We start from the raw sequence: 8699 nt of genomic DNA, 5'->3' as shown, positions 1-8699 counted from the left end.
ATAACACAAAGTTGTTGATACCTTATATACATGCCAGCCTCAAGTGAGCTTACGCTTACACCTAAAGGAGAGCCTATGGCTTTTGCATCTTCAATTTCGGGAGACTCTTCTACAACTGAATCTTCTTGTAGTACAAGACCGCGGTTCCTAGAGAATTTCCTCATTGGTGTCCGGTTAAGAGTTTCTTTGGCTAATGTTAGTTGCAGGCTCCAACTCAGAAGTAACAGAACTTTTCCCATCTGGCATTAGCTCATCACCATCTGACACCACATCCATCATTAGCTGAAAATTGAATATTGACAAAACAAAAGTTCGAATAGAAAGGCAATCAAATGTGAGAAAATCAAGAAAATCATCAAATCACGAATTGACGATTAGCAAATCCATACAGTATCGTGGATGCATAGTGTGCTTTCTTATGGGCCTTTAGGCAATATCACAAACCATGAGAGAGTTGGGAGAACCATGCACTAAAGTTTAAAACAAAATTAATAAAACTATCTGATAGACATGCAATAAAGTTTAAAACTAAATTAATAAAACTATCTGATAGAATGGCATTACACGTAAGAAATGATTTCCTATTTAATACCTCCCAATCCTTGAAATCAAATCTGAACACAAAATGCCTATATGTGACCTCCCCTGACATTACAGAATTGGCAGCAGGAGCATTCCTTGGCGCTGAAGATGAGACAAATGTCAGATCAGCAAAAGTATAGAATATGAGAAACGCAATAATTAAATTTTATATAGACTGATCATATCATACAAACAAGGTGAGAGCCGCTTTCATCCACAGATATCTGAACCCGCCCATCTTTAACTAAGAAGGACAGTGCAAATAAATTCTCCAGAGTCTGCAAAAAACCTATTCAAGATCAAATTTTCAAGTCGAACCGTTTGTTCCTCCTTAAGATGTCAAACATTATTGACATATTATTATCAGTATCTGTTTTCTCTTCAGCCCCAGTATCATCAAGCTAGAGAACATGAACCACAGATCATGTCAATGCTTATTGTTTAAGAACAATGAACAACACGTTCATGCTTTATAATTGGAATAGACAGTCATGGATAACTAACTTTGGAGTATCATATGAAACCCAACCTTCAAGCTAATTGAAAAACAACTATCAAAAGCAGGTGGCACCCTATTATGAACATTTTAGAGATTTAAGACAGAAGAAGGGACTGTGCAAACATGTCAGCCAACATCAATTCAATTATGAGGAATCTGGTTAAAGAAAAGTGACACTGCTAGTACTCAAACAGCAAAACAGGAATCTCCTTCTCTAGCTTATGTCCGCTTTAAAGATAACACCATCTTATATCCTTCACTGCTCCAAATTTGGAGCCGTAATAAATACAAAAGGAAGCCAAAAGGTAAAATCACCTCCTCCGGCTGAAATCTTTCAGTTGGCCTTGCACGTTTTCTATTACCTCTAAACATTGTCTTCCTTTGCTTCAACTCAGTATTCATTGGTCCGACCCTTAAGCAAACATAAAAAATTAATAAATAAATAAATAAAGCAAAAAACAACCCGATAGTACACCAAAAGATGAAGCAAAAGCACAATGTTGCAAGCACAAAAGAACTCACATTGTGCTGAACCCATTACATTTCCAGAAAATAGATGAAACAGCATGCCCAATATCTTTCCACTTGATCAAACTAGAGAAATTCCCTTCATCCAGTGTCCCATTGGATTGCCCAAACTCTGAGAGAACACAGGAAACAAAGTCTGCAGCAGTAGTGCCCTCATTTGACTGTGATTTAACTGGTGACACCAACGTGTTTGCCAGGCCTAGTAATGTTTCTGCATCAGCAACTTGCTCTCTTGGCTTTTGCACTGAAATCCCATGATGGGTTACAGAAATCCAAGAAATTCACATTTTATGTATAGAAGAACGTACATGACAATCTTTCAAAACAATACATAATTAGCATTCGTAAAAATAATAATCCAAGTGTATGAAACATCAATGAAATCAAATTGCTTAGATTTTCTCTTATCTTTTTGACTTTTACACAAATCAACATGCTGAAATTTCATTAATACTGAGATTCATCCATTTTCCCAGCAACCAAACGAAGGGCAGTGCAATTTTTTTTTTTAAATAATAATAATATTACCATGCTGGTGCAAATCTTCAACTTCCTTAATCATAGAATTAAACTTTTCAGAATCCACTCTCGTTAAATCATCTCTCTCATCTGCAAGAAAGAGTATTTAAAAAAAAAATTTAAAAAGCAACTAAATCGTGAAAAGAGAGAGGGGAAAAACAATAGAAGATACTTAACCGTTGATCTCATTATGTAATGCAAGATACTTAGGTCGGAGGGCTTGCCGTCGAATTCATCTTGCTGAGTGGAATCGTCCCTGCCTGAGCAAACTCGATTCTGAGTCATTTTTTCACGCTTGACAGCTCTGAGTTGTCGGTCGGCGGCATTACTAGTATTAGTGGGTTCTGGATTCAGAGCTCTACCCATGGTATCAGATTCTTCAAAAGGGAGAAAAGGAAAATAAAAATCCAAATTATCAAAGAATCTTGAAAGATATTGAATTTCTTACACAATGGATTTTCAGACTGGAGGGCCACTTCCCGCTCTCGTGAGAAGTGAAAACTGAAATCAATCAAATCCGAAGGACTGATTTTGTGGTGTTTTGGGCTTTGGGCTTAAGATTAGGTTGGGCTCAATTTTAATTGATTAATTACTGAAAGCTATTTAAAAATAAAATTACTAATTGCTCCCCCAATTTGTTTGGAGGAGGTTTTACAAATTAATGAGTGGTTTTAGAAGGTTTTGTAATTATGTAATTGTGTTATTTTTCAAGAGAGAAGTTGGGCTTCTTTTTGTTCTCCTCCCCAACCACACCCCCCCCCCCCCCCCCCCCTCCCCGGGGCTCTCTCTCTCTCTTGCAAAATTACAATTTATGCCATCCACTTTTGAAATGTCTACTCTTTTTTTTTTTTTTTTTTTTTTTAATTTTTGCAAAACTATAGTTCAATTCATCCACTAATTATCATCTCTATTTAAGTAAAGTTTTCTCTCTAACCTTAAATACTCTCTCTTCTTCCTAAAAAAATACTCAACTATTTTTCAGTTTCAGAGGAAGTCTTGCTGTCTAGCCATCAACCTTCGCCCTACCTTATTTTTAATTTTTTTTTCCCTAGCTATTTTCTTAGTTTCTCCTCAGTCACCAACAATGGACTTTTAGTTTCCCCTCTGTGGATGGGGCTTTTGGTTGTTCTTCAATGGGGTTGTTTGCATGTTGCAACTAAACTCCCTTGTAGTTTGACTGAAGCTTCTAGGAGCTATTCAACTAGCAATCTAAGAGGAGTGGTGTCGAGTTAGTCACCTTTTCCTTCAAGGTAAGCATGAAAAGGCCTATGTTTCATTCGGTACCAGTCCTTGTGCCTACTCTTCTGATATTTGTTGCATATCTTCCCTCTATCTTAGGCTTTGAAAGCATTGAGTAGGGAGACTTTGGTTTGAATGGGGTGTTTAAACACTCTTAGGTTGTTTATGTTTTAGTTTCCCTTGCTTAATTTATTGAGTTGATCGATAATCCACTCTTAGTAGCCAGTGGTGGGCTGTTGTCGAAGCAAAGGTGGTGGCAGCTGTTGATGAAGAAGAATCTCGAGTCATACCCGATTCATCCCTAGGGTTCCCATCTATTAGGGCTTGGGCTTGGGTTAGAGTGATTGTAGTAAAATTATCTTTTATGGTATTAGACCTTATAACTAGATTTCATCCAATGAATTATATTTTTGTTAAAAAAAATTGATCTTATTAGTTCCTTTTGTTTCAACCCTTATGGTAATGACTGCCAACTCCTCTAAGTATTGATTGTAACCGAGCATCATTATTGAATGGGTTATGGCCATTGCTCACTCAATTCTCAACTCTCTTATTTAGTCTCATCCATTTTTAAAATTGCCATTTTAAAGATGAACGTACTAAAAAATACACTACCTTCTGTGTGATTTGCTTCGTTCTCTCCATATGTTTATTTCATGGCGTTGATTGAGAAAATTTTAAATATATATATATATAATGAAAATTTGAAATTGTTGTTGATTGAGAAATTCATAAATCTATGTTTTAATTGTGATTTGTGGATGGCTTGACTAAAATTGAGTAAAAGTGAAGCAATATGCATTTCATAGGTAGTTGTTTGCTTAATCTAAGAGGATGTAATAATGGTAGACATAAATTCAATGGAGTGACCCAATGAGAAGAAAAAACAATATGAAGTCTGGTGAAGAGCAGGAGGAAATAGCAAAAGAGGATGACGATGATGATGGAGTCAAAGATTTGGGAGTTATGGTCTTGTGCACCTAAAAGGGAGTCTTTTACAACAAGTAGATGATTGTGATGGTGTGAAACTCAAGATGATTGAACTCATTTGACATATTATTGTGTATGCCACTAACACGCATTATTGCATCTAATACTTTGTTTGGGTGGAGGTAAAATGAAGTAAGGTTTTTTTTTTTTTAAAAATAAGATTTTCCATAATTTTGGGGAAAAAAAAATCTAAATGAGCCCCTAAACTTTTTATCAAAGGTCAAATTAGCCAAAATCGATTTTTTAACTCAAGTAATGTAACCCCAAAACTATCTCCTTAATGCCAAATTAGTCCACCATCTGTCAAATTTCAAGCATTTGTGAGTGATGCACATAAAAAATAATAAAAAAATAATAAAAAAAAGAGTCCTATCAAAGAATAATACCAATATGGTTTTGAGTTGAAAATTCTCCTTTGCATACTTCCTCCTTGTCACACCTTACCCCTCCGTAAGGCATAACATGATCCCGTAGAATACTTAATGAACTACCGAACTTCACCTACCGATAACTCATTAAGTAACCTACAAGGGATTTTAAAACAATTTTCTTACATTTTGGAAGTGGTGAGCATTTTGGTAGGAATTAAAAACCATTTATTCAAAGTTTAAATACTAGTAAAAATTTTGTCCATTTAAATTTTGCCGCAATTTTTATAGAAATTTTGACAGAGTTTCCTCTGTATTTTGAGAAACCAGTTCTTCAAATACCTGTAAAAAGCACTTCTAAAAACATTTCACAACTCCCAACCACCAATAATTCTCAAATCAACTCAATCAAGGCACTTCAAATAATTTCACAATACAAATCAAGATTTCTCATCTCAAAGTATTTAATATCTTCATTTACAAAACATAAAGTAGAAAATTCATATTTACAAATATTAAATTTACAGAAACAAACCCAAAATAATATTATTACAATTTATTTACAACTGCTCAATTTACATTGATACTTATGACCTTACAGTATTTACATCAAAATAACCATAAGGGTATAAAACAATACCCGTACAAAAGCTTGATGTGATCTTCAACTCAGTAGCAGCTCACTCTGCTGCTTTTTCCTTGCTCTTATCTGCGACAGTAAATTAAACTATCGCTGAGTATAAACATACTCAGTGGTGCACAATAAAACTTTAAAATGCGATACATAAATCATTTATTGATGAAACATAATTTGAATACTTCACAATCACATTTCACAAATATCAAAGCTCATAACAACTCATTTTGTCAAATAATATATTAAACAACAGTTTAGTCAAACAATTGCGTAAACACAGTGTTGCCAAAGTCGTACACAACTTAAGCCATGACACAAAATTTTCGATCAATGCCGTGTTGTACACCACGACAAAGCAATCTCAACCCCATTAATCGAAACCAATGAGGGAGGTGGCTAGCTAGCTAATGAGTACTCATTCGATCTACAACCTCAACTGGCAAGCCAGAGAGGGAGGAAAATAAACAATCTCAACCCCATAAATGGAGGAGGAAATGTGATACTGTCATGCTAAGTGTGAACATAAAATCCATTTCAAACATTTCATTCAAATATTGCATACAAAAATCAAATCAATTTCCAAAGTTACAATTTGATCACAAGGTGGCAACACAAAAGTTCATATGTTCATAATGCATGCTAAATCAATTTTTCCAAGGATAAAATGCTTAAATAGGGTTTATTGTGCACAAACCTCAAGCGAGTCGTCCCTTAGCCTCGACTCGTTTCCTCGGGTTCCTTCCCGATATTCTTTTCAACTGAAACACAAAATTTTACAATGTTTCAGTACTAGAACTTAACATAAATCCCAAAATAAATTTTAACTTCGCATTTACCTATTTCTAACGTGTTAAATTCAACGTTCTCGAAATTTTGTGTTTCGGGTTACTATTCACTGCACTATTTAAGTCAAATAATTGACTTTCTAAGGATTAATAGGTATGGGAACTCCAACTTCACCCACATACCACATTTTGTTCATTAAACTTGTTGGTTTTGGTCACTTTTTCAAAGCATAGGTCATTTTTGGCAAAAATGCCAATTTTCGGTTTTGTGATCCGAAGTTGCACTATTCCATTGGTCGATCTACTGTTGGAATTTGACAAAACTTCCTTCATAGAAAATGTTCCTTATTGTCTTAAGGGTATTCTCATTTTTGAATCACCCCAATCGGAGTTTTGTAGCTCAAGTTATGGCCAAAATAAGTTTACTGTTCACGTGCCTTTATTCATACCGCAATTTAGGTCTTTGTGATTTTTGGTCCAATTTTGGTCAGTAATTTGATCAAGTTAAGTTCATAATTTGGTCTAACTTTCTTCAGATGAAATGTTCTACTACGTCTTAGGTTTCCATCGGTTCAAGAATCGCCTAAATCCGAGTTTCCTAGAAAGAGTTATAGCCATCCAAATATTGCTGCTCAATGAAAATTCTGCAGAGTTGCAGTACATAAATTTTAACTTTGCTCAATGATTTGAATGAGTTAATGGCTTAATTTGGGTTGGTGTTCTTCATGAAAGTTTTAGGTCTATATCATTTCTAATTGCTGGTAAAATTTCAGGTCAATTTGACTTACCTAGCTCGAGTTATGACCAAATGAACAGTACTATTCATTTGGTCAGTTTGGTGCAGGGCAGCCTGCTATCAACTCACTTTGGTCAATTGTTTCACCAAGTTTTAGTCAGTTTTTGGTCATGGTTCCTTAATGAAAGTTGTGCTCTTTTATATCTATTTTCATCTCCAATTGGTGGGATATCCATTAGGCTTGTAAAATTTGAGTTTTGGTCCTTCAAAGTAGGTTTGGTCATGCTGCCAGCAGCATGACCATTGACCTACGAATTTAGCTAAATTTTCCACCATTCCCATACACTTTATTTGGTCCTAATTGATCATTATTTCATTTCACAATAGGTCAAATATGCCATTTATGCATTTCCCAATTTTTGGTTCATAAACCCTTGCATTGAAACCCTAAACTCACTAACTCTTGCATTTAACCATAACTAGAACACTTAACCTTAACCATTCAACTAGTCAAAGCTTTTAAACTCCTTCTAATGCATCAATTTCATGTAATTCATACTCCTATCAAGCTGCCCAAATTTCAGTTTGGTCCCTCTCCCATATTTGTTTCATTTAAATCAAGTTCTAAGCTCACTTAATTACCTAAACATGCATTTAAATGGAAAAATAAAGAGTTTGATATGCTAACCTCACTTAAAGCTTCAAAACCCTAACCTTTGCTCTTCTTTCTTCTTGAAATCTCCTTCTTAAGTAGTAATAACAAGCTTTAAAGAAGTCCTTATGAGAGTTATTATGGTTGGGTAAGGAAAATTTGAGCTTAATGTAAGCTTAAAGAGAAAGCTTCCATGGGGGATTTAAGGAAACAAGTGGGTGGCAAAGAGAGAGGGGAAGAAGAAGAAAATCCTAAATTTTTTTCTTTGTTTTTCCTTTACACGTTTTTGCTTTGGAAGACCATAAATATCAAATTTAATAAATATTTAACAAATTTGTTTATGACATCATTAGTGATGTCATCAACTTTGACTTTTCTAACCTCTTTCCTTTTCTTTTTTTTTTTTCTATTGATTTTTCTATTAGTTCTTTAATTCTATTGTCGATTCCGAAATTTTCTTTTCTCCGATTTTATTTGTGATTATGTCAGAGTCACTCTCGGGTCAATTGACCAAATTGCCTCGCGGTTGATCGGTTTGCAAATAATCCAATATTTCTTCGGCTCACGACCTAATTATTTGACCGACTTAACGATTCTTTTTCGTGATTTTCTCTTTTCCACTTTGTGTTCATAAGGGTCCTAAGGACCGCACGTCACTTTTACGGTTGAAATTTGAGTTTAAAAGCGACTTCACGATGCGTTCAGGAGGTCACTCATCGCTGTGACTCTCGGCTCGTTTAACCTCTTATGTTCTGTTTTTCTTATTTATAGTTAACTAATTAAACATTACTAATTATTTATGTTTATGGCTTCTCAAATTGTCTTAAGTGTGGCCCTAATCCCATTACTTGTCCGGACCGACACCGGTCACCAGAACAGTGAAATATACCAGGCTATGCAAACGGGGGTGTTACAATTCTCCCCCCCTTAAAATAAATTTCGTCTCGAAATTTTACCTGGTATCAATCTCTGAATAGCTGTGGGTGCTGTCTCCTCATGTCCTCCTCTCGTTCCCAAGTAGCCTCCTGGCCCGAATGATGGTTCCACAGTACTTTTACTAACGGTATCTGCTTGTTCCGTAGCTGTTTCACCTCATATGCCAGAATCTCTATGGGTTCTTCTTCATATGTGAGGTCTGGATTCACTTCAATTTCCTCTACTGGT

General features: G+C 35.3%; 1 pseudogene; it reads right to left on the bottom strand.

Annotated features, from left to right (window-relative positions):
- Positions 1-1083: 1083 nt before the first annotated feature.
- On the bottom strand, positions 1084-2555 carry LOC110640185 (non-structural maintenance of chromosomes element 4 homolog A-like; annotated as a pseudogene).
- Positions 2556-8699: the final 6144 nt, after the last annotated feature.

Source organism: Hevea brasiliensis, chromosome 4 (assembly GCF_030052815.1).
Source record: "Hevea brasiliensis isolate MT/VB/25A 57/8 chromosome 4, ASM3005281v1, whole genome shotgun sequence".
NCBI classification, from domain to species: domain Eukaryota; kingdom Viridiplantae; phylum Streptophyta; class Magnoliopsida; order Malpighiales; family Euphorbiaceae; genus Hevea; species Hevea brasiliensis.
This window is presented reverse-complemented; position numbering and strand designations above follow the sequence as displayed.